Raw genomic sequence first — 25,799 nt, forward strand, 5'->3', positions numbered from 1 at the left:
GGTCCATATTTGGAAAATTATTCTCATGAAATTAATCTGCCACCTAACTCTTGTACCAGAAGAAGGGTAACAGGAAAGGATACCTAATAGTATTGTTCCAGGAATCCTGACAGAGCTGAAACTCTGGGAATTAGATGCAGTTAACACTCTCATCCCCAATTGTAGGCATAAAAGTACACATGCAACCTGCTGGAGGAAAATCTGAATTTCTTAGTAAGTTCTCTCTTTTTGCAAAGTATCATCCTTCTATTAAATAAGACACACTTGCCTTTATAGCATGTGCAAATAACAAGCTATGAACTATACAATCAATATGATACCTCCTTTAAATGTGTGTCACTTCACCCTTTGAAAACACTAAATCATTTGATTTTCCCAGCCCACCTCCCTACCCAACACCCCACCCTGTGAGAGAGGCAGAACCAATATCATTATCACCATTTCATTTTATTTTAATTTTTTGTCTTTTTGCCTTTTCTAGGGCCGCTCCCGCGGCATTTGGAGGTTCCCAGGCTAGGGGTCCAATCGGAGCTGTAGCTGCCGGCATACACCAGAGCCACAGCAGTGAGGGATCTGAGCCACATCTGCAACCTACACCACAGCTCACAGCAATGCTGGATCCTTAGCCCACTGAGCAAGGCCAGGGATCGAACCCCCAACCTTATGGTTCCTAGTCAGATTCGTTAACCACTGAGCCACGATGGGAACTCCCATTATCCCTATTTTAAAGATGAGTCAATGGTGGCTCAGAGGGCTTAGGTAGCCTGCCCAACTTCATGGGAATATTAGTGTTCAGAAACAATGTAAATGGAATAAATAAACACAATAAATATGAGAAAGACAACAGATCCAACATCAAAATCAAGATGAGCAGGAAATAAAATATGTGAGAAAATGCATACAAGCTAGTTCAGCCATCTAAAATCCCTATAATAGCATTGCTTATTATCTAGTCTCTTATATAAATATTATTTAGGCCTAAAATTAAGTATATATTTTAATACACTTACATTAATTGAGCCATTAATTCACTGTTATGTAAATCAAAGCAAAAAGAAATTATTTGCTTTTCACTTTAGAACTCTTTGTATTCCAAATGATATGTATATTATTCTAGACAATATAATAGTAATGTGCCTGTAATTTTGAAAAAAAAAATTGCCTTTGACATATGCAGCTGAGATTAGCCTAAAATCACTTATTTCAACTACTAAAATAGAATACTCTGTTTTATTTTTTTAAAATAAAGATTAACATTTCATGATTCTATGTCCTGCGTTAAGCCCAAAGTTATGATAGTTTTAACAACTGCCTTATAATAAAATTCTTAGAGATTATGCCTAATAATCTTTCAGAGGGAAGAGAGCTTTCAATCACTAAGGTTTAAGAATTGCACAACTAGATATCTTATTCTCCAAATTTCTCGCTGAATTTCCCAATTATACAAAATTTCACCTTTATTATCTAGAATTAGAATGTTTCATAATTTTTAAATAAATTCTTGCATATTGATGATAGTCTAGAAAATAAGGTAGATTGTGTATGGGTCTCCTAATTGGGTCTACCCTTGGACACTATTAAAAAATCAGAAGGACCAGAATGGGCAGCCCACCTACCTCTGCGTTCAGCTGCCTGAAGCAAAATAAGTCCACAAGGTGAAGTTTGCAGCTGCTGCCAATTTTCTTCCCAGTGCAATTCAAAGTGCTGGCATTAATCTATAAATCTCTATATGGACAGCTGTAGGCCCTTTAAAGACAGCTGCTGATTGATGTGATGCTGTTTTCATCTCTGCCTTGGCTGTCTTCTTAATTAGAGGGGACTCACTGGGTAGAGGAAGGGCCTAACAAGATTCAGTTTAGCATCCAGTCTGATGATGTTCAGTAAATGTTAATTCTACAACCTGGGATCTAGTTTCCTCTGTTGTCATTTACTCTCAGCAGCCACTGGAAGGAATAAGTCGTTCCTAAGCAACTCAAGGATGAGGACAGTTTTCAGGTTTTTAAATGCACTGGCATGCACTTGTACATATATTTTGCCCTCTGCCTGAAGTGTTTGCCCCATGGATGCTCCTGGAATTCTCTTGCCATTTCTAAAGACTACACCCAAATGGCTTGTCTTCTGTGCAAATACCTTTCTCTCCCCCCTCTTGCAGAGTTGGAAGCTTCTGATTATTTTCCTTAGCACCAGATACAAGGCTTGCTTATTGTATTTATCACAATTGTCTGCTTCTCCTTGGATCTCCATTTTCAGGCCTCACCCAGGAGTATGAATTTGGGGAGAAAAATTTTATTTATTTACTTATTTATTTATTTTTGCATTTCATTTCAGCATTCAAAAAAAGTGTCTTGAATAAACGGTTGAAAGAGTGAATGTCCAAATCAGGAAAACATACTTCCTCTGCTGTTATCATTTAAGTCAATCCACTTTGTTCAAATGTAGACTAGTTGCCAAACGGAGAGCTACTGAAAATTTAAGCTGTTTTTTGCTGATATTACTATGGGTGATGTTTTGTTTAATTTGGGAGATTTCAAATATTAATGAAGATAGCAGGACTTTTTTTTTTTTCCTTTCTCTTTTTAGTGCCAGACTTGTGGCATATGCATATTCTGGAGCTAGGGATTGAATCAGGACTGCAGGTGAGGCCTGCACTACAGCCGAAGCAATGCTAGATCCCAGCTACATCTGTGACCTATGCTATAGCTTGCAGCAACACCAGATCCTAAACCCACTGAGCGAGGCCAGGGATCAAACCCACGTCCTCACTGACACCATGTTGGGCTCTTAGCTCACTGAGCTGTATTGGCAACTCCTGGACATTAGCATTAGTTCCTTTACACTGTCACTTTAATTTTTTTCACTCTACCTAAAGTTGGTTATACTCACAATTACCAACTGAAGTAAACTATCTTAAGAAAAGCCTTTTAAAATGCCTGTACTCTAGTCTCACAGAAGAATTAACTTTAATTTGACAGCCCTTTACAAATGACAATGTGAATGGAGCAAGAAGCAAATATTCTATAAGGTCATCTCAATAAATAGTTAATTATTACTGCTCCACATCCAGTTTTGGTCAAATGTCAACTTTTTACCCTTTTCCTGACTGACACATCCCTAAAGACTCTACCACCAACCTACCAGTCAGTCTATTCACTTTTAATACTTCCTCCAACACTGTTAAAATAAAATTTTAAAAATGAGGGAAATATTAAGACAAAATTTAAAATATTATGTTCCAGTGTTTGAGAAAAGCATGTTAGATGTAATTGTGAATGCATTCTAAGTTTTATTTCACATGTACTGAAATGTAGATATTTCAGATCTTATGTTCATATTATCTAACCCATAAAATTCAATGCTATCTTCATATCATCAGTTAAAATGTCATTGTTCATGTGCCATGACACTGCAAACAATAGCTGGAATTGAAGGCAAACACACTTCTTCTTTTCATTAAGAATATTAGCACATACTGCTTTTAGTAAAAATTTCACAATTTTTCTATCTAAAATGGGAAAAAAGAAAAAACATATAGAAAGAAAACATCATTCCTCCAAAGTTCTAAACAAAAGTAATATAGGAGTTAATTATTACAGGATATTACATACAGAATAGATGGTATTATAATGATAGCTGGCAAAGATTTTCCCTATGTCCCATAATTTGTTTGCTCTTCATCTTTACATACTATCTAAAACTGTTTTCATACCAGTGACAAAGGTCAATATAGTAAAGTTCCTCTATGAAAAAAAGTAATAATATACACACCTGAATTCACCTAAATGCAGATGTCACATATAGCAATAACAATTTAGTCTCACTGATTAACTCCTAACCTGCATAAATTAATGTATCAAAAATCATTTTAAGACTCCACACCCAACAGGTTATCAGTCATAATAACATATAGTTGGGTTCAAATTGAACTTTAAAATTGGTATTCATACTGAGCTCTTTCCAGAATGAATGTGTTACCTAGAGACAAGACAGCCATTCTGAAATTCACGTAGCTTTCCTCACTATGATTCCAACACAGACATACAATACACATAGTGCATGTTTTATTCAAGAATTTCAGTGTGATACAAAATGTAAATACTACAGAAAATTGGAGTGAAAAGTAATTTAAATAAATCTACATTTTAATTCAATGAAATACAATTTTCTTCTTGAGATTAAAAAATACTAATGAAATAAATATATAATTATAAATAGTAGCTACAGTCACAGAGCTTATGGTTTAGCTGGAGAGACAAGACAAAAACACAAATGCCTTTAATACATGGCTTCACGATGAGAAGTACTGAAGTGAGGAAGTAATTTCTGTTTAAAGAGGTTATAGAGATCAAAGGAGGAAGTCATTTCTAGTTGGGTCAGGTGGGAATTCAAGAATGACTTTATGGAGAATGGAGCATTTGACATGGATTGTTTTTATGTGTGTGGGGAAGACGATGCAGATTCCAAATTGAGATAGCATTCATGTACTTTGCTTCTCTTGTTTTTGGAATTTTGAGCCCATTACAAATTTGAATGAACTTGAACGATTTGCAATAACCGTAGTTGTAATTTAGCACTTACTACACACTGCAGACTTTGTAATATACACTGTCTCATTTAATCCTCATATTAATTAAGAAATATTATTATTATTTTTCAGGAAATTAAACTTGGCTTGTTTAATTAAGTATCATGCTTGATAAGTGGTAGAGCTGTGAATCAGAACATCTGACTCCAAAGCTTTAGTCATTGATTGCTATGCAATAGGGTCTCCTGACATATTTAATGCTTCTTTCTTTCTTTCTTTCTTTCTTTCTTTCCTTCTTTCTTTCTTTCCTTCTTTCTTTCTTTCTTTCTTTCTTTCTTTCTTTCTTTCTTTCTTTCTTTCTTTCTTTCTTTCTTTCTTTCTTTCTTTCTTTCTTTCTTTCTTTCTCTTTCTCTCTCTCTCTCTCTCTCCCCCTCCCTCCCTCCCTTCCTTCTTTTCCTTCTTTCTCTCTCCCTCTTCCTTCCTTCCTTCCTTCTTTCTTTCTGTCTTTCCTGCACCCGTGGCATATGGAGGTTCCCAGGGTAGGGGTCGAATCGGAGCTGTAACTGCCAGCCTACACCACAGCCACAGCAACTCGGGATCCGAGCTGCATCTGCTACTTACACCACAGCTCACGGCAATGAGGTATCCTTAACCCACTGAGTGAGGCCAGGGATCAAACCTGCATCCTCATGAATACTAGTCAGATTCGTTTCTTCTGAGCTGTGATGGTAACTCCCAATGGATATAACTTCCCCGATCTATTTTTTTTTTTATTCTAGTGTTCTTTGTAATTATCCAAATTACAGGTTTGGAATGTTTACACTAAAAGTCTTCTCATGCTTATGAAGTTATCAGGAAGTTATTTCTTTATTGTATTTTCTAGTATTTTTTAACCCTATAAGAGCTTTATGAAAATTACAGAACTCCTTAGAGTAAAGCACTAAGATACTTTCTGTTCATACTAAAATCCATTTTCTCACGGTTGACAGAATTTTCAGAAGAAAAGGAAGATACTGATATGGTCAAGTACAAATGCCTGAAAAAGAAAGCAGAGAACTTGGACTCCAGTGCTAATTCCCCCAATTTAAAAATCTCTGGAAACTCAACCTTAATGCAGATTGGAAAACAGACACCTCCAACATCCCAAGAGTCCTCTTTCTATTACCAATGGTCAGCCCTTGGTAACATTGCCTGTCCACTGATTCGGCTTTACACTCCCTGGTTACATAATAGATCCTTTAGCTTGATACCTTTACACTGTAAACTCCGTTCTTCAGATAACTGAATGTAATATATCTTCATAGCTTCCTAGCAGGCCCCGTATCCTCAGAGAAGCTTTCTTTTCTTATGATGGATTTCTCCAGTCACAAGAATTACATTGTCTATGCCACACCTTTTATTCTGTCCAAATCTAGAAGTGTTGGGAAAACAGCAGCTATCATGCACATAAGTGTAAGTTCCCCAAAGAAAGCTGCTTCACTTTCCTTGGTTCAAGTATTTCCTAGAATATAATTTTGCGATGAGCAAATTCTCTCTTAGAATGTGGCAGAATATGGCTCTACATGGAATGATAACCTACCTCAGGTCTTAACCATTATGTGGTTATTAGAAACCTGGGAACAATCTCCCTCAGGCCTACCTAAGACTGAACAAGTCTTGGACTAAGGCAGTCCATGGAAGTGTAAATTACTCTTGAGAAACCTGCAGTAACACCATCAAACCACATGTCTAGATGAGCAGTTTATTTAAAAAATGTAGAGCTGCTTGGGTATTTTCCTTCTATATTTCTGCAGACCAGATTGGTAAGATTGCTGGCCTTAAGATATTGATAAGGTTTACAGAAGCTCATCCATGAGTTTCACTCATATGTGTCCTCACCAAAGTCGATGTGGAGCTGTGTGCACTGGCCTGTGAAGAGCATCAGGACAAGGCAGACCATGGGGCTGCAACCGAGACTTCTTCTTGTACTCTAAGAAGAACTGCAACAATGGTGAGTCCCCCAGGTGATACAAGCCCTTTCTGTTTCTCAGATGAAACAACTCTTTGGGCTTGTCCACAGCTCCTTAGTACATTCACAAGATAATTATCCTATGGCAAGTCTTTTTTTTTTTTTTTTTTTTTTGTATTTTGCCTTTTCTAGGGCTGCTCCCACATGACATATGGGGATTCCCAGGCTAGGGGGTCTAATCGGAGCTGTAGACGCCGGCCTACACCAGAGCCACAGCAGTGAGGGATCTGAGCCGTGTCTGCAACCTACACCACAGCTCACAGCAACGCTGGATCCTTAACCCACTGAGCAAGGCCAGGGATCGAACCCGAAACCTCATGGTTCCTAGTCGGATTCATTAACCACTGAGCCATGACAGGAACTCTCTGGCAAGTCTTTTCAAAATAAGCACAAACTGAATACAATGATGTTCTCTATTACAACTCAACAATCTCCAGATGGTGTGGGGGTCTATTGGAAAGACCTGGAATGCTTTCCTTCCTTCCTTCCTTCCTTCTCCCTCCTTCCTTCCCCTCCACAGATATGTAGTGGCCTGGTATGTGAAGACACTGTACTCACTGCCACTAGCAAAATACACTCCTGAAATTAAAACTTTGTGTGTGTGTGCTTTCTAGGGCCGCACCGGTAGCATATGGAGGTTCCCAGGCTAAGGGTCTAATAGGAGCTACAGCCGTCGGCCTATGCCACAGCCACCACAACGCCAGATCCAAGCCACCTCTGCAACCTAGTTGCTGCTACTTAACCCACTGAGCGAGACCAGGGATCGAACCAGCGACCTCATGGTTCCCAGAGGGATTCATTTCCACTGTGCCACAACAGGAACTCCTAAAATATTTGTCCTAATGATCTAATGATCACTGATTCTTCTTTTTTTGGCCACCCCATGGCATATGGAGCTCCTGGGCCAGGGATCTGATCTGAGCCACAATTGTGATGTTCACGCAGACATGGCAGCGCTGGATTCTTTAACCCACTGCACTGGGCTGGTATCTAACCTAAATCCTGGTGCTGCAGACATGCTGCCAATCCTGTTGCGCTGCAGGAGTAACTCCTGATCACTGATTCTTAAGGAAGACTGTTAAATTCATTAGTTTAAAATGTCCTCCACCAACTGTTCTCTACTAGGACCCTATGTAAATATGAAGGATAAAGTAGAAATAGGAGAAAATCATGTATTATTTTAATGAACAAAAGCAGGGGGCAGTGTGATACATACACTTCCCAGATAGGCTTTGAGATGCCATTTTAATCCTAGTTCTCAGTGGCCATAGGAAAGTTAGCTAACCCTTTTAAATTTAAAATGAGGAAGTTAAAACCTATACTAGTAAACAGTTGGAAAGAATAAACTTAAATGATGAATTGTAAACACCTGGGCAAATAACAGACACTCAATGAAATTAGTTACCTTCTCATCTTATTATCCTCTTCACTGGGAAAATTCATTTTGTCTTTATAGCTAGATAATGTGCTCTCTTTCTACTTCAATTATGTGGAGAAATTCTAAATGCCTCATAGAATTTGCTTTCTTCATAATCTTTTTTGAAATCAAATACATTTTGGATATTCTTCTGGTTTCCAAAATGCCACTGAAACAACTTTTCTTACTTACCAGAAGCTACTCATTTTGTTCTTATGGTTACCGTATTTACTTACTTTATATTACAGAGAAAAATCTATTTGCTACAACGTCTTTTCAACAGAAATCTTTTATTTTAACACTATTCAAGTAGCTACAAGATATTATACTTTAAACTTGCTTCATGCCCACAGCAGCAGCAAACCCACTAAAATTCATTTTTAACACCAGGCATTTTTGTTCACAACTCAAGTTTCCTGTTCACTGACCACACCAATTCAATACTGACTTTTTGTTATTCTTCATTTTATTTAGCAACTAGGAATTTGTTCAGATTTCCTTCCTTTGACATGCTTAGTTTATTTTCTTCTAGTCTTTTCACTGGTATGTTCAGTCTCCTTGGCTAATCCTTATTTGATCAAGAATCTTAACAACCAAAGTGCACTCAGATTTGCTCTCTACCCTTACAGTAATTTCGCAAAGTAATCCAAATTTAATTTCCTAGCAAAACACTGGCTTTATTTTGTGTTTCATGAAATAAGCTTTGCCTGAACACACTGTACGGCAACAAAATACTTTTAACCATCAGTCAGATGACTTTCATTTGTTCTTTCAACACACATGGAGGAAGTGCTAAAGAAGAGGTAAAGATATGTGACCTTAAGAAAGGTTTGAACTATTACATTATTGGTGATGTGAATAGATAACTAACTGTGATACATTGCAGCCCTTGTTTAGTGCTGTAAAAGAGAAAATCATAGTAATAATGACAATAACTCGTTCTTTCTCTCTTTTTTTTTTTAGTCTTTTTAGGGCCACACCTGTAGCATATGAGATAGATTGATAGATCTGAGCCACGTCTGCAACCTACACCACAGCCCATGGCAAAGCCGTATCCTTAACCCACTGAGCGAGGCCAGAGATCCAATGGATACTCAGGTTCGTTATCATTGAGCCATAATGGGAACTCTGAAAACAGCTCAGTCTTAAGTGCCTACTACCTACTACAAAGCGTTGCACTGTTTCATACACAATATCCCCTTCAGTCTTCATAAAAACCTTTTCAGGTCGGTACTATGATTATTCCTATTTTACACGCATGAATACAGAGCTTTCCCAGAGCAAGTACATGTCTTGTCTAAACCATAGAGCCAGGAAGTCACAGGGCGGGAACTGCTTTAGTGTTTTAAAAAACTACAACCTAAAATTCAGATCTCAAAAGGCTTAAAGAGGAAGAAATGGGGGTCAACTGGGGGGGTGTTCCCATAATACTGGAAAACTGTCATGTAGGAAATAGGACGAGCAAGGGAGTCTTGAATGTGTAAAGGTGGGAAAGTGCATTCCATATGGAGAGAGCACGGGGTAAAGCAGGGCCATGAAGTGGCTGAGCTGGCCTGGGTGATGGCTGAAAGGGAAGCCAAGGAATATGTGTAAATAGGGTCAGGATTATAACATGATTTTAACTGGTGGGCAATAAACGAGCCCTTCTGGGTGAATAATAAAAAAATGACAATGATAAGATTAGAGGTGATTTTCAGGGAAATTAACAGCAATATGCAGAAGAGGAGAGACTAATTCTCCCTGAAAATGTGGGTGTCGGATGCTAGCAAGCCAGCCTTCCTTTCTCTTCTTAACCCTTTCTTTCTTTTATTCTTCTCCTGTGAGTCAGATTATTACTGAGAGTTGAGAAAAGAGTCTGCCCAACACTGAGAGGTGAAACAAAAGGATAAGGGGGAGCGGTGGGAGGAGGGGAGGTGAGAGGGGAAGCAAACAGACAGACACCGAGTGTTCCTTAGCTGCCCAGCACCTGAGGAGTACTATGCGTGTGAAGCACATGGTGCACTACAGGACACAGGAACAATAGTTGGGAAGCTAGCACCAAAATCATAAGATTCAAATCCCGTTAAGGCAGCAATCATGTCTTATGTGTTTTCTGCACCTCAGTTTCTATGCTTTTGTGGAATGAACCTGCTGAAAAGTAGGCCTGCAATAGAATGGACACAGTGTTGGACAAAAGGGGGGAGGTGTAGACACAGAACTAATACGCCCCACAGTGAATCCATTTTTGAGCCAAGAGGAAGAAAGGCATTAAAAATAACTCAGGTTTCAAATCTGAGTGACTGGGAAAATGGTGGTGAGGTGAAAAGACTTCTGACTTTTAGGGATTTTATTATTCTTGTTCCTGTTCTGATTTGGTTGGATTTGGTTTTCATGGAAAAGAAGAAAACAGAATTAAGAACTCAAAATATGGGAGTTCCCTTGTGGTGCAGTAGGTTAAGGATCTGGCATTGTCACTGCAGTGGCTTGGGGCACTATCGTGGTGCAGGTTCGATCCCTGGCCTAGGAATTTTCACACGCCGCAGGTGCAGACAAAAATAAAAAAAGGATAGATTAAAATATAAAAGCAAAGATCATATTAGGAAATTAATAACCTCTATTGAGGGTAACAGGAAACCAAGTAAACATTCCCCCTTCAAAAGCTGTTAGATAACCACCTAGATGCTAATGCCTTGGGTCTAATTCATCAATCACCCCTGACATCCAACACAGTGACTGGCACAAAATTGATCACCAGTGACTATTTGCTAATGAGTGAATCAGTCACTATTAAGAATATCTCAATCTAACATGCAAAACATTCAGAGATCTGCTAATACAAAATATTCAAGGTACCTATTCTGTAGTGAGAATTCTGCATATCTCTTGCTTTCTCTTCCATTCCCCAGTAGTTATGCTGCTTTCTTTTAAAATGCCTGCCCCATCCTGATTCCCCCACTCTTGGCACATAATCTTACCACTAACTCCCCAGAAAACCATCCATGTTATCAGGAAAGAAAGTCCTCAGATTTCCTACCCACAGCTAAACGTGTCTATGAACTGTTCTTCCTCCCAAAGCAGTAAGCTACCACATACCTCTCTTCCCTTCTTCGCAGCCGCCACCTTCGGGGACCGATTCATCCAGACTTCTTCCTTGGTACTTCTCATTTCTATTCCCCATCTCTGTCCTAGCTGCTCTGCAGTTGCCCAAATTTGGGCACAAAAACACCTCTTTTGGTTTACTGCAGTAGCCTCCTGATGACAACACTGCCCCAGTTTTGGACTTTTCCAAAGCATTACCATAATGACTTTTCAGACAAAATCTCATCCTCTCTATCCCTTCCTCTATCTCCTCTATCTCTTCTTCTCTCTTAATTTGTTTTAGTGGCATATCACTGTTTTTACTATCCATCAAGGCACTGCCTATGCACCAAGACTTTCCTTACCACATTTAGCTCTCACCAAACTGAACATTTGCTACTCCCCCACTGCATCCATTTATTAATAATATAATTTATTGAGACTCTACTAAAGGCCATGGATTACAGCAGCCTATCCCTGTATATTTCACAAATGTATCCCCGCCTTTTGCCCAGAAAGTCCTTCCCTACTCAAACTCTCCTACACTTTCCAACTCAAATGAATGTTCTCGTCTTCAGAAAACCTTCCTTTTAAAACTCCCTTAGTGTAACTGAGGTGGACCCTGTAGGGCCCATAGAGCTTTTTGCTTAATTCCATCCTAGCATGTGAAAGCCAGAAGAGTGGTGTTAGGAATAAAGACTTTGGAGTCAGGTTACCTCTGCTCAGATCCTGGCTCTGCCTTTCACTAGCTATCAAGTCTCACAGAATTTACTTAATCTCTCTAAATCACAGTTTCCGCCTCTGTTCAGTGAAGCTAATAACAGTACAGAAATAAAATCTCTAGCAGGATCTGGGGCAGTACAGCATTATCAAACAAGTATTTCTGTAGTAAAAGTATGACTATCCACACTAAATTGGACAAATGAATAAAGATGAGAAATAACATGGCATCAGATCAAATTGTGCTACTAAATGAATTTTAAAAATAAAAAAAAATTCAATGTCCAGAGCTGTCTGGACTCTTTGGAGCTCAGAATTGTAGATAAAGGACTGTACATCTGTATGTTCTCCCCAGAGTTGCACGAATTAATGGAGGTAATGTATGGGAGACACTTAGAACAATCCAGTGCAGGCAAATGATTCATAAGTTATCACATGGTGAGCAACTGTCAATTCTCTTACCATTCCCCACTACTCGGTATACTCCTGAGATAGGAAAGTTTTACTCTAGATCTCTGAATCCTCAGTTCTTGCTATAAAACTGACATATTAAGTGCTTGGTAAATGTGCATGGATAAATATTAGGCTTCAATCTATACAAAATCAATGCCTTTCAATTTCTTAGAGTATTTCATATCTGATGTTTTATATTTTACATTGTGCTCCCTCGTAATCTGCATAACATTCTTGGGATTTATCATTTAGAGTAGTAGCTATGCACTGCTTAAGAGATGACAGCGTTTAACCTCACCGGGGCTGCCTGACATGAAATTTGGAAAGAGGCACGATTTCTCCCCTTTTGAGATTTATTTGAAAGAAAGGTAAAGAAAGAAAGTTCCCCAAAGTAGTGAACACTTCTACTGGAGAAAAAAATCATCCCCACCTAAGGCCATGTGATCTATTCTTTCATTTAAAGCTCTAAGGCCTGCTCTGCTTTAATGCCTACAAAAAATAGTAAGAACAGAGTATATTCAACAAACTGCATCAGAAAAAGTATCACAAAAAAGGCAACATAAAAGGGAGCTTTTGAAATATAAAAATATCTAAGAAAAACAACCACAGTATTCCAACCTAGACAAGTCTCTCCAATGCATCTTAAGATAATCTTAGCAGACTTCCACACCTGGAGCAGATATCATATTCTGAACTTTATCTTCTAAACTATAGAAAATAAAATGATTCTTCAGATAATAAAGGGTTGGGACAATGCGGCAACAGAGATTCATCAACTTTTTCACTTGGAAACTTAAATTTTAAAATGAGCTTCATTACAAAATTCATCTCTCATGGAACATGTTACCTGAGTCTTTACCACAGCAAAATACAAATATAAGACTCTTTTCTATTCCAAAGGAATATGTATATATATATATTTTTCTTCAACATCCTTGATAAAACATCTAAGATATATATACATATATACAATTATTTTTGTGTACTTTTATTTCATGCTTCTGTGGATATTTTGTATTTTATAGCATTTAACTATATATGACATGTTAGAGCTAATATCTTTTAATATCATTTAATATTTCTAATTGCAATAATGTTTATTGCTGTAAATATGTAAGTTCTCTATATGATTCAATCCAGCAATTCCACTCCCGGGCATATATCAGACAAAACGTTCACTCAAAAAGATACATGCACCCCTATGTTCATCGCAGCTCTATTCACAATAGCCAAGACATGGAATCAACCGAAATGCTCATGACAGATGAATGGATTAAGAAGATGCAGTGCATATACACAATGGATACTACTCAGCCATAAAAAGAACAAAGTAATGCCATTTGCAGCAACATGGATGCAACTAGAGATTCTCACACTAAGTGAAGTAAGTCAGAAAGAGACACATACCATATGATATTACTTATATTTAGAATTTAAAATATGGCACAAATGAACCTATCTATAAACAGAAACTGACTCAGACATACAGAACAGACTTGTGGTTGCCAAGAAGAACTATGGGAGAGATCATAGTGAAAGATAATATAAGAAAAAGAATGTAAATCTCTGTGTGTGTGTGTGTGTGTGTGTGTGTGTGTGTGTGTGTGTGTGTGTGTATGACTAGGTCACTTTGCTGTACAGAAGGAATTGTTACAACACTGAAAATCAGCTATACTTCAGTAAAAACATTTTATTTTTTATTTTTTTATTACTCAAATGAATTGATCACATCTGTAGTTGTATAATGATCATCACAATCCAATTTCACAGGATTTCCATCTCATAACCCAAGCACATCCCCCCACCCCCCAAACTGTCTCCTCCGGAGACCATAAGTTTTTCAATGTCTGTGAGTCAGCATCTGTTCTGCAAAGAAGTTCAGTCTGTCCTTTTTTCAGATTCCACATGTCAGTGAAAGCATTTGATGTTGGTGTCTCATTGTATGGCTGACTTCATTTAGCATGATAATTTCTAGAAACTTTTTTTTTTTGGTCTTTTTGCCTTTTCGAATATGGAGATTCCCAGGCTAGGGGTCTAATGGGAGCTGCAGACACTGGCCTACACCAGAGCCACAGCAACGCGGGATCTGAGCCGCATCTGCAACCTACACCACAGCTCATGGCAATGCCGGATCCTTAAACCACTGAGCAAGGCCAGGGATCGAACCTGCAACCTCATGGTTTCTAGTCGGATTCATTAACCACTGCGCCACGATGGGAACTCCAATTTCTAGAAACATTAAAAAAAATAATTTAAAAAATAAATGACAGAGAAGTTCCCATTGTGTCTCAGTGGAAATGAAACCAAATGGTATCCATTAGGCTGTGGGTTCGATCACTGGCCTCACTCAGTGGGTTAAGGATCCAGTGTTGCTTTGAGCTGTGGTGTAGGTTGCAGATGCGGCTCAAAACCATCTCTTCTGATAATATGGTTAGAGTGCCTCTGCTTTTTATTTTATATTCTTTTCAAAAATTTGAAATGGCTTTTTCTCTAAACTCCATTCAGAATCCCCTTTACCTGATGAATTTCCTTCAAATGCAACCATTCTTTTCTCACTGTTTATCACAGAAGGGAGCTCTTGCCCCTAGCAATCTCTGAAAATATGCAGAAGAGTTTGGGAAGGACCTGCCATCCCATCATTTCCTTTTCCCTCTGCAGCAGGCTGACACACCTCTTCCTTCTCCCTATGTCCATCATTGGTCCTCACGTCTTCTGGCCTCTGGGATCCCAATCACACTGCTATTTGGATGTAAACAGAAATTTGAAGATGTGCAGCATGAGGAACAGCTGAATAACAAGTGAGGCTGTATCCTGATGCTAACTTGCTTTCCTTTCTCATCAAGTTTCACTACTTGCCTTCTAACCTCTTGGTTTCTAGCCCTTGCTTCCCAGTGCAGGCTTTATTTACATTCCTCTCCAATTAACTCATCCTGCTTTATTTTCTTCCACAATATCAATTAAAATTTTCTTTTTAAAAACTGTAGCTTGTAATCTTCTCCCTGACTGCAAGTGTATTTTAATTACAATCAACGATGTCCTGCTCTGGGGAAAACACGTGCTCTTTGTATTCACAGATCTTATTCTTCCCTCCTCTAATTACATCCAGCACCTCCTTCATCACTGCCTGCTTCCCTCTCCCCCTTTTTCGGGGGCTCAGATCTAGTACAACTGACTTTTAAAAACTCCCTCTTTCGGAGTTCCCGTCGTGGCTCAGTGGTTAACAAATCCGATTAGGAACCATGAGGTTGCGGGTTCGATCCCTGGCCTCGCTCAGTGGGTTAAGGATCCAGTGTTGCCGTGAGCTGTGGTGTGGGTTGCAGACGCAGCTCGGATCCCGCGTTGCTGTGGCTCTGGCGTAGGCCAGTGGCTGCAGCTCCGATTCGACCCCTAGCCTGGGAACCTCCATATGCCACGGGAGCGGCCCAAAGAAATAGCAAAAAGACAAAAAAAAAAAAAAAAAAGGAGTTCCCGTCGTGGCGCAGTGGTTAATGAATCCGACTAGGAACCATGTAGGCCGGTGGCTACAGCTCCAATTGGACCCCTAGCCTGGGAACCTCCATATGCCGTGGGGGCGGCCCAAGAAATAGAAAAAAAAAAGACAAAAAAACTCCCTCTTTCAAGGCTACTTAAACATGTTCCAGGTATCTTCCCACAAATGATAACATCCATTCACTCAGTCAGAATGTCCCTTTAAGATAAAGTGAGACAAAAGGAGGAAGGCAAGAAGGCAGAATGGGAAATATTTGTAAATTAACAAAGAATAGCTATTGCAAGTAGTCTCCTGGGCCTAGATGGCAGACGGCCAGACTGACTTCTCTCACTTTTTCTGTCTTCTAATCTGGCCTCTGCCTTCTCCTTCCTCCATCCTCAAACCACTGTACCCCAGGACAAATTCAAACTGGATGTTATGAACTGGTTGTTTTTGTCTCCCCCAGATTCATCTGTTGAAGCCTAATCCCCCGTGTGATGGTATTTGGAGGTGGAGCCTTAGGGAGGTGATCAGATCAGGAGGATGGAGGTCTCATGAATAAGATTAGTGCCCTTACAAAAGAGACCCAGAAAATTCTCATGACCCTTCTGCTACATGAGGCCATAAGAAGATCTTCATCTATAAACCAGGAAGCAGGCTGACACCAAACAACAAACATGCCTGATCTTACACTTCCCTGCCTCCAGAACTGTAACAAATAAAAGTTTAAGCCACCTAGTCTGTGATTTTTGTTTTAGCAGCCTGAATGCACTAAGACACTAAATCAAAATGATTATTTTGAAAATGGGATATGACCATTCTCAAAAGTCCCAATGCTAGGAAAAGTAAAATGATGAGATCATGATTGGAAACCTTTGAGACATAGAATTCTCTAGAAGATGGAAATCATTCAGCTATACATATTTCTGTATAACTGAATGTTAGGAAAAGTATAGCACTGATGTTAATTATAGATTTATTTGGGGAACCAGAAAGTAGAAGTGCAGAGATTAATTTGTCTTCTTTCTGTAAATTTCCCATTCCTTTGCCAACTACCTCATCACTTTCATGGCTCAGTATCTTCTCCTAACCTGTTTCCTTAGCTTGCTGGACCTCAATTTTTCACTTCTAGGTTATGATTTCCTTGATGACAAGGAGGATGTGTTTTTGTCTTTATACCAAGTGACATAAAAAAGATCAGTTAAAGGGAAGTTAGTCCTGCCACATGGGCATCAACCAATTTCCTAGCCATCATTGGATATCTAAGTAAAGATAGAAGGTAGGTTTGAAGTGTAAACATACCTTTAAGAGAGATTCCTAATCCCTAATCAAGCATGTTATCACCAGCAAACTTTCTGTAGGTAGTCCTATTATATCCTTAGTGTTTGGCAGAGTGTTTGACTGGAACCTATTGCGCCATTGATGTTTGTTGATTGAATATTTTCATGCATAAAAAGAGAATCAGTTTGGCATGATATATGAAGAAGAAATAGAAGAAAAAAAATCCATCTACAATGTTATAAGGTCCTGGCCTGAATGCTGAATACGTGCAGACTTTGCTTCAGGTCTCACTGGATTTAAGCTCCTGAACTCTCTCTGTCCCAATTCAACTATTCTAGAGAATGATTCCTAGAAAAGTACTCATTTTTTTCTGTGTTTAATCAAATCTAGCAATAAGTTATAATATCCCCAAATTAGGTTGAAAACTAAACATGCCAGCACAAATGAAGTTTGCATTTTCCTTCCTTTGTGATTGTTCCTGCTGATTCCACATTATCTAAGGTAAAATGAAACTCAAAGGTAATATTTTTAAAAAATCCAAAGATAGCAAGAGAACTCAACTATAATCATTAGTCTTTTTTGACATCACTACCTAAAATTTTCCCCATACATCTGAAATCAGGTGATTTCTTTAAAGAGACTAGTCATATACCAATATATTTCAGTGCATAATGCTAAAAAACAAATACTTCCATTGGTAGCCTTATTTCATACAGCAGGGGGAAAGTTTCTTTCCAAAATTAAAATGCCCATGGCATCCGGCTCTCAACCCGTCTCTGGGTTCCCTTCACTCACGTTTTGAATAAAATCGAGTCAATGCTATGGCCACAGAGTGCCACAATGAAGTCATCTTCCTCCTGTCTCCTCCCCTCAGACACACAGGCCTCTGTGGTCCTTGAACAGACAAAACATTTTGCTGTTTTCCCCCCTGAGATGCTCTTAAGCCAGGTGGTTTCATGGCTTGCTCACTCACTGCAGGCCTCTGCTCAGAGGGCACCTCCGCAGAGAGGTTCTGTCTCACACCTTTGCTTCCTTGCAGTCCTTCTTCACAGCCCACCTGCTCTTATCCAATGTTACACTATATAAAGGTTTTACATAGTGTTTGTCTTCCCCCCCGGAATAAAAGTTTGAAAACCCCTATTTTGTTCACTGGTATATGTACAACACCCTAAGGAGAATTTATTCCCAGCAGAAACACAGAGAATTTTTAAAGGGAAATTAGACCTTCGAAGTTGTATCCTTCATCAAATTTTTTATTGGCCACGTTACGAAGCTGAGGTTCAAGAGGATTAAATGACTGATCCAAGGTCACAGTTAATCAACAGCAGATTGGGTCTGAGTTATATTTACTTTCAGCCCAATGGCCTTTGACTATAAGAAACAAACAGGAAGGAAACGAATGCCTAGGCTGACTTTCCACTTTATAGAAATGTACATTTTTTGTTTTCCAGAAAAGTCTCTCTATAAAAGCTGTAATCGTTTTTAATCTCGCTTTATTTTTGTTTTCCTTTCATTCACCAAGAGTGAGTCCTAGTGTGATTTTGCAAATCCCAGAACGTGAAAGCTAACAGGGTGTGACAGCTGGTATGTCCCATGCTCGTCACATTCAGTGGTCTGTAACAGGGTAAATGACACAATTACCTGCTGTAATTACTGCTGCTGACAATACAGTCTCCCTAGTGAATGCTTTATGAAATTCAGAACTGCTTTCCCCATCAATCCAATAAAAATCTTTGCCTACAGATTTCAGGCAGTATTTTGCTAAATAAACATTTAAAAATTAAAGCCCAAATCTAAATGGACATTTATTATTTAGTATAATTCAGATATCCATTCATTCATTCTGCTTTAATTTTTTGCACTGAAATGCAAATCTTTGCAACAAAATTTTGCTTTAAATCAAGAATGTGTTCTTACTGGTTATAAAGATGCACAGAACACACTTCATAGAAAAGCAGATGCACCAGAAAAGTCTGGAGAAACGAAGCAGTAGAGTATCCACAAAGACCCGGTCTAGAGTGATCTGCTGTACACCAAACTTGTTACTTATTTCATTTCCACCATAACGACACCTGAGAATACATACATAAGCAAACATTTGTAATAGTTGACTGCTCTGAGTTTGGCTCCCGGCCAAAATCCTTCACAAATTACAGGTAGACTGTCAGAATAAAAAATAAAAATGCACAGGTAAATACTCGCCTAGAGATATAACTTGTTTCCCTTTTCTAAAAGTCCTGTTATCAAATTCCTATTCTAAGACTGGGATTAGCAGATTTAATAGTTTAAACATAGTATTACAAACCAGCCCACTTGGAAGAAAGCAGCACAAACTCTTTTTGCAAGTCCATTCAAGGAACACACTTATTTTTCCCTATGGATAACATCAATATGCTAACAGAAGTATATGAGTAACCATATGATTTTGATTTTGCAAAACAGTGGTTCCTGCTTTAATGATGCAATATATTCCTGGAAGCTATACCAGAAGGCCAATTATCATTAAGTGGAACTAATTGTGTTCTTATTGGGTTCACATGTTCTAACACAGTTGGGCATCATCAGCAGAAACCGATGAATAAATAGGCGAGGAGGTCAAAAGTAAAGGACTTGTATTTGATAATCAGTTTTGAATGTACCCAGCAGTGAAACACAAAGATGAGAAAAGAGGGCTGATGTGTAATTCAGGTACACAGTGACTTGAAACAAACAGAGATCCTCATTCCATAGCAATACAAAAGAATTGGACCCATCTTAACTTTTAAGTTTAATATTTTGGTTTTTTGTAACCAAAGATAAATAACTGCTATCCAAATATCAAAATGGAAGTGCTATATGAATATCAAGAACAATAACAAAGAAAAAGATATAAATATCCATATACATCTTATATCTAAATGTACTTAGAAAATTATACATTTTAAGATATAATAACATGCACTGTAAGTTAATAACACAATGGGTATTATAGTATTGCTTTTGAAAGTGAAAGCAACTGATAAATCAGTAAATCCTCTCTGAATTTTTCAGATTTTGCCGTTTTCCAGTGGCAACTGAAAATTGCAGCATACCTACCCATTTACAGGATAGAAAAAGGTAACACAATCAGCTACTTGCAATAGGACACAATCAAGTCAAAATTTGGCCTCAGGCAGCTGAGATGGAGGTAATTAAGTCTGTTATTCCAATCTCTGGTCACATGGGGTTCTGTGTTATTCTCCCAGCTCTGAGACCTGCCTTCTGTTATTTTATTTCAGGGTTTGTGGACCTGCTGGATTTCTCCAGCTGTAATGTTCTTCCCCAGGCTCTTCCTCTCTCATGACCCCAGTGAGGCTCTATCTGATCACATAATCTAAGTAGGTCCCCAATGCTGGACTCTATAGCGTTTCTTCAGAGGAAATCTTTTGCATTTGATAATATTCACCCACTTGCTTGTTTACTAGTCTTTGACCTACTCCTTCTACCCACCTAGATGATAATGTAGTCAGTGAGAGCAAGGATTGTGTGATTATACTGATGCCCAGCTCAGAACTGGCTCTCAATAATTATGAATTGGATCCATGCATCTTTCAAATTAAAGAGCTTCTTTCCCTCTTATCACACTTCATAACTCTAAATTTGAAATTCTCTAGGTCTGAAGACTAGTAAATATGTATTAAGGGAGAAGACTAACAGCTTCTCTATTCAATGTAGCATAATTATATAATGTTAGGCTTTTATTTGAATTCAGTTACATTTCAAGAGATGTAATATTATATAAAGTATATCTAAATTGGGGTGGAAAGAAGTCCGATAATATTATTCTACTGTATTAATTTTACTTATGAGCGAGAACTATTTCTATACAAATGGACAAAATAATCACTTTCAAATTGAAGCATGAAAGGGTATAATTTCAGTTCCAGGATATTAACAGAACCCGCTGTAAAAGTAAAATACTAGGTTAGCAGAGTTTAATGCATCTGCAAAAAAAAAAAAAAATCACTTGGAAATCACCTCAGGAGATTGTTTTTTAAAGTTTATTGAAAACATTTTTCCCCTTTTGATAAGAATATCTAGTCAACAGAAGTTTCTAAAACCAGATTGGTATTTAGAGGATTAAAATATGAAGACCCTGCTAAAAACACATTGTGTTTAGCAACAGAATACAGGGTTGTGCTGTCCCCAGTAGTAATGAATCAGAGGCAAAAGCATCACAAAGATGTCAGAGGCAAGTTGATCTGGAAATGTACAGGATGTCCCCTTCACAGTCACATATCAATACAAAGTCTTCATGGAGAGACTCCCCATTTCAGAGATGAATTAGGCACATATAATGAAATAATACATCGGTAACTCTCTCTGGCACTTCTGGGTTAAAAGATTATTTTCCTCATTCACTTTTATGAATATCATGATGACTGAATCAAAATGCAGACTGAAAATATTTACTAGCAAACCACTTTCTCCAGACTCCACCACCAGTCACGGAAGCTGGCTTGCATTTTATTTTGATGGTCAAAGACTTTCAACTGTTATTTCCTCACCTAGAACTATAAGTACATGAAGGGTTTTAGAATATCAGTTTACTCAAAAAATGTCTTTTCTAATCTGCCTTTGTCCTTTTGAAACGATCCCCGTAAGTAGTAGTACCTCAACAAATGAGGATCTTTTAAAGGAAAAGACCTTTCAGGAGTTCCCGTTGTGGCTCAGTGGTTAACAAATCCAACTAGGAACCATGAGTTGCGGGTTTGATCCCTGGCCTCGATCACTGGGTTAAGGATCAGGTGTTACCGTGAGCTGTGGTGTAGGTCGCAGATGCGGCAGATGCGGCTCGGATCCCGTGTTGCTGTGGCTCTGGCGTAGGCCTGTGGCTGCAGCTCCGATTGGACCTCTAGCCTGGGAACCTCCACATGCTGCAGAAGCGGCCCAATAAATGGCAAAAAGACAAAACAAAAACAAAAACAAACAAACAAACAAAACCTTTCAATTACATTTTATAATCAATAGTGAAACACTATTAAACTTAATTCTTCTTAAGTGGGACCCTTTAAATAGTGAACATAGGAACTTGTTCCTATGTTACGAACAACCCCATTAATTATGGTTCATTATTCAAACGGAAGCAATACCTATATGCACATTTTGCATATTTAACATTTTAGCACCTTGGGGATACAAAGTTTATACTGGTATAATCAAGTGGAGTTGATATGAACAGGAAAATGCCTCATCATCTGGCTGACATTTATATCCAAGCTATTTAGCTACTACTTGTTAAATATTTACAATGTGCCAAGTACTACGACATGCGATTTACTTTGTTCTCTGATTTAATTTTCATACCAACTCCTGTTATAGATGAGGCAAATGAAGCATAAAGAGGTTAAATAAATTCATCCAAGGTCATGGAATTTTAAGTGGGGTAGCTAGGATTCAAAGTCAGATCTGCTGAACTCCAAGTCTGAACTTCTCAATTTATAAGTTAAGAAGACCTCGTTGATCTAATTGATCTTTTTCAATTAAAAGCTTGTATCTTATGAAAAGTAAATGAGTTACTTTTGAGCTGACCCAGTCACATGGCCACACTGTGGATTTTATTACTACAAGGCAATACCATATTCATGACTTCACAGTTGGTATTTCTTGTGGGTTTCATCCTGGGAACTACCCTTCAAGAAGTCATGGGTCATGTCCTGTTCTAAGGGTCCCACTTAAGAAGGATTAAGTTTAACAAACATAAATCAATAGGGCAGTCATAACGGAAAGACTCATTAGGAATAATAACTGAGGGAAGAGTTAATTCAAAAAAGGATAGACACTTCTAGAGATTTAGTAGTTTCATGAACATTATTTTGAAATGTTATATGGAACCAATATTAGACTTATTTCCTGTGTTCCAAGGGGCAAAATAAGGATGGCTTAGTCACTGATCTAAGAACACAGTATTTACTGCATGACAGCTTCATTTGCGTTGGCTTCTTTACCTGAAATACCTTTCCTTTACCAAATGCATGCAAATTCTATTCTTCCTTAAGACCTACCCCACATTCCATCATTTTCATGAAAATGTTTCTGATTGAGACAATCCTCATTGAATTTCTCATACTTAGAACTCATAGGCATTATTATATTATCTTCTTTTGATTGCTTTTATTTGTTATAAAACTTTCTAACAGACCAAGCTCTTCGAGAATAGAATCCATGTCTTTTATTTATTTTATGTCATACTAAAGTGAAGCATAGGAACAATGCTGTGCTACCCTCCTCATTTTCCTAAGAATTAAAACAATAAAATTCAAAACATAATGGATGAAAATAGATATTTATATCTATGCATCCAAATATTCATAGCAATGGTATTTACAATAGCTAAGATATAGAAGTAATCTAAGTGTTCATCAGCAGATAAATGGACAAAAAAGGATGTAGTCTATATATACACAACAGGATAGTATGCAGCAATAAAAAAAGAAGAAAATTTGGCCATTTGCAACAACATGGATGGACCTGAAGGGGATTATGCTTAGTGAAGTAGGTCAGATAGGAGAAGACAAATACCATATGTTTTCACTTACCTGTGGAATCTAAAAAATAAAACAAATGAATGACTATAACAAAACAGAAACAGATCCACAGATACAGAGAACAAACTAGCAGTTTGGTGCGGAGAGGGGTAGGGATAGGGGCAACACAAGGGAAGGGGATTAAGAGGTACAAAATACTAGATATAAAATAAATAACATATAAGGATGTAATGAATAACACAGGGAATATAGCCAATATTTTATAACAACTTTAAATGGAGTATAATCTATAAAAATATTGAATTGCTATGTTGTATACTTGGAACTAATATAACATTATAAATAAATATTTCAATTAAAAATGGATACCCATAAAAGTTATTTTAGGTAAGCAAATTAATAAAATAGGAAAGCAAAAGTTCCATATGTTATGGGGAAAACCTACCTAAATTTCCCAAGTGTTAAGAAGGAATCAAAATGGAAATTATAGACTATTTGGTTCTAAATGATACTTATTAAAATTTGTGGGATGCAGTTTAAGTAAAGATTAGATAGAAATGTATAGAGTTAAATGTATTTATTAAAAAACATTGCTTTCAAAATGAGCAGACCTGGGCACCGGTATTGATTAGTTGAGGGATTTTAGGGAAGCTATTGAAAATTTCAGTGCCTCACACTCCTCACTTATGCAATGGGTCTAATAAAACCAAATGTATGGTATTGTTTTGAAAATTAAAGCATCTGGAACTATGCCCGACACATTGGAGGAAATATTTTTTTAATATTATCATCATTTCTACTTAAAAAGCTGAAGGAAAAAGTGAAAAAGAGATGTTGACCAACATTTAATTGATGGTATTAAAATATTAAAAAAAAAGAAAAAACTGTCTACATCAAGCCTGGAAATTGGAAATTGAAGGAAGCAGAATTTGATATATTCTTTCTTCATTATCTGAGGAAGGATTACACTGACCAAATACACCAGTATTCAAGTTGACTCAGAATCATCTTATTAATTCCTTTTGCTCTAATAATAATTCACTTATCCCTACAGTTTTTATACCAAAAGAGAGAATGCTATAATGAGTCCACAGAGAGCAACAGAGTCTTCTTGACGGTAATAGTGAATGGGACTACCAGTGACAATTGTGTGCAGCCAAAAAAAAAAAAAAGAAATTGGAAGAATAGGAAATAAGGTAGGAATAGAAAGACGTATAAGCCAGTAGAGGAGTAGGAGGGGGAAGAAAGCATGCAGATAGGCAAAAGAAGAGGCAGAGAAATGTAAGCCAGAGAAGGAAAGGTTCAAGAGGCAGGGGCAACAGTACAAAATGCCAGCAAGAGGTAAGCAAAGGGATTTAGAGCAGGTGTTTTGGAGGTCACTGGTGACTTCCATGCCAGCAAATTCAGAAGAGAGAAACATGCCAGTTTATAAGATGTGAATAAGTGGTAAAGAAGTGCTGGTGAAACAGAGTATTAACCCACGTTCTCCACATATGTTGTGGTAAGTTATGATGGTAGCTAGATTGGGGTGCTCTCCTTTCTATAAAATGTCAAATCCATCAGAAATCTTTTGCCCAGTGTGATTAGGGGTCATGTCATAGGGAAAGAAACAAATCACACAAGGTAAAACATACATATTTCAAATACTTAACTTAAAATATACAAATGAGCATTTACTTGTCCTTTTCTAATGGAGGTCAAATCCTTTGTCTTGAGCTCCAAAAAGTCTTTCTTTTATAAAGAATATCAATTATGCATTCCGTAGGAATTTCAGCTTTAATTTATTTAGAGTGGAGTGAGAAATTAAAGACACTTGCAGAGCAGTCTGAATGAAGAATAGCAGATTTCTATGATTTTTCCAAATATTTTATCATTTTCTTACCATACCTAACTTGATAACACGTTTTTAAATGATTTGACTGAATCAAGTTTTTCCTATATATTCAACTTATTTTGTGTGCATGGAACAACTCTCTGTTCTTGGAAAATATTAGTATACCTGGTGGGTTGGTTAAGTTGTGGCTGGTTAAAAGAGCTTTTACTATGTAGGGAGAAAATGCTACCTTTCTTCCTATACTCACACCATCCCTGTAAAATTCTTTATCCTAAAGGAAAATATATTCAGACATAATGAAAGGTTGCTAACTAATAAGCTTTGCTTAAAATGAACCTTTTAAACTGACCACTTACCCTAAATGTAACTGACACAGCTATTTCCATCCAATACCACATAAGCCTTACAAATTCAAAAAGAAATGGGTATAAAACTGATATACATCTTCTCAAGAAAAAAAATATGTAAAGAAATGAAATTTAACTCCATGAGATTAACCTCTTCTGTCTATGATACTATTCTTATCTAGCTG

At 37.7% G+C, this 25,799-nt stretch overlaps 1 protein-coding gene across 4 annotated transcripts in view; it reads right to left on the reverse strand.

The window, feature by feature from the left end:
- NELL2 (neural EGFL like 2) overlaps positions 1 to 25,799 on the reverse strand; it is a 388,134-nt gene that overhangs the window by 95,028 nt on the left and 267,307 nt on the right. The gene's annotated exons all lie outside the window — the stretch shown is intronic.

Source organism: Phacochoerus africanus, chromosome 7 (assembly GCF_016906955.1).
Source record: "Phacochoerus africanus isolate WHEZ1 chromosome 7, ROS_Pafr_v1, whole genome shotgun sequence".
In the NCBI taxonomy this organism is placed as follows: Eukaryota; Metazoa; Chordata; class Mammalia; order Artiodactyla; family Suidae; genus Phacochoerus; species Phacochoerus africanus.